Raw genomic sequence first — 1,712 nt, forward strand, 5'->3', positions numbered from 1 at the left:
GAGTGGGTACTCAATAAATATTTGTCGAATGAGTCAATAAAAAAACAAATTACCAATATATCACAAAAATCATGAATAACCCAATAAAATATGAAGATTTAGAGTTTGGAAAACTTAACAGTGATTTAAAAAACGGATAAGACAAGTCGAGATCGTATTATTCTTCTGCTTCACCAGTGAAGTGAAACTGTTTGAGGAACTCTGCATTGAGTCGATGTGGTCTGAATTTTAATCCCAGCATTCATCAGCAGGGTGCGCTATAGCCATATGTCCGTAAATGTAACTCAGAGCTTTTTCAGAACCTTCCTACGAACTATTTGAAAATAATTTTATACTCTAAAAGCAGGGAAAAAATCTTGTGACGCAGAAAGAGAAAATTGTAACTACATCTGTAGTTGTTATCAATGTCTCTCCCAGGGAAAGTAGTTGTCGTGAGCTTCCGGGCTGCTGCTCCACTATCGTATTTAAAAAACAGATTTAGAATAACAGCAGCAAAGTTGACAGTTTCTATGTTAAACTATTACTGCTAATGTTTAGCTTCATGTTATACTCTTAATACAGTAGTGCAAATTATTTGAAATGTCCAATGAGTAAAGGAACACATTATTCAAAGTTTATTTTATCGTATGATAAACTGTGGAGAAAACGTGTATAGTCTCACAGGGACTGTAGCCCCAACAGTTTTCATGCACCTTGGAATTCAACAACTTTGGCCCAACCTCCAACATTGGAATGACTTCTGCAATATTTTTATCCTGTTTCTGCTAGAAATTTTGCAGTGACAATTCACCACAATACGACATATATTTGTATATTTATATCTAATGTCAATAGCATACTTCTTAGTAACAGAGTTAATTAAAAACCTTTGTATTATGAGAGACCATTGGTCCCTTTTGTTCAAAGGAGGAGGAAGTGATTGAGATATTTGTTGTTTCAGAAACTATATAGACAGACCGGTAATTTGAACAAAAGAGTAAATATAGTTAGAGACTACTTCACATGCTGGTTAAAAGCATAAATTATTTGCATCTCATCAACTAGGGTTTAAACATCAGCTCTGCTATTTTTTATTTTAGGCAAGGTACTTGAGTCAGGTGTTCTATAACTTTGTTGGAATTCAGAAACACCAAGGGAAAGTTGGTAAAAATACAAAGATCTTCTATTTCAAGAATCCTAGACCTCATATCATTTAATGTTCTCTAGGTGGTTCAGATACACACCAAAGTTTGAAAACTATTGATTTAAGCAATGACTAGATTTCCTCATTCATAAAATAAAGATGTTAATAGCATCTGCTGTTGTAATCATAATAGTTAAATGACTTAATCTATCTGAACCCAGTGCCTAACGTTGTAAATACTCAATAACTGTTAGCTATAACTGGTTCTCAAAGTTGTTGTTTTATAAAGTTTACATATACTAGTAGGACAGAAATTTGCCCTACTGAACTTCAATTGAGGGGAGACAGTATTCTCTTCTACTTACTACCCCAAAGACAAACAATTTTGTTAAATCTAGCCAACTAAAAATTAAATTGAGAATGTTAGAAAACATTATGATTTATTAATATAAATTTTAGAAAAAATTAAATTTTCTGTAAGAAAAATGTTTGAGTTAACAACAAAGTTGTTTTTGTTTGTTTATTTGAAGAAGTCATAATGTCTTTATGGTTGTATATGTCTTAGGAGACTACTTTAAAACAACTTAAC

The sequence above is a fragment of the Pteropus alecto genome, unplaced genomic scaffold (genome assembly GCF_000325575.1).
Source record: "Pteropus alecto unplaced genomic scaffold, ASM32557v1 scaffold75, whole genome shotgun sequence".
Classification (NCBI taxonomy): Eukaryota; Metazoa; Chordata; class Mammalia; order Chiroptera; family Pteropodidae; genus Pteropus; species Pteropus alecto.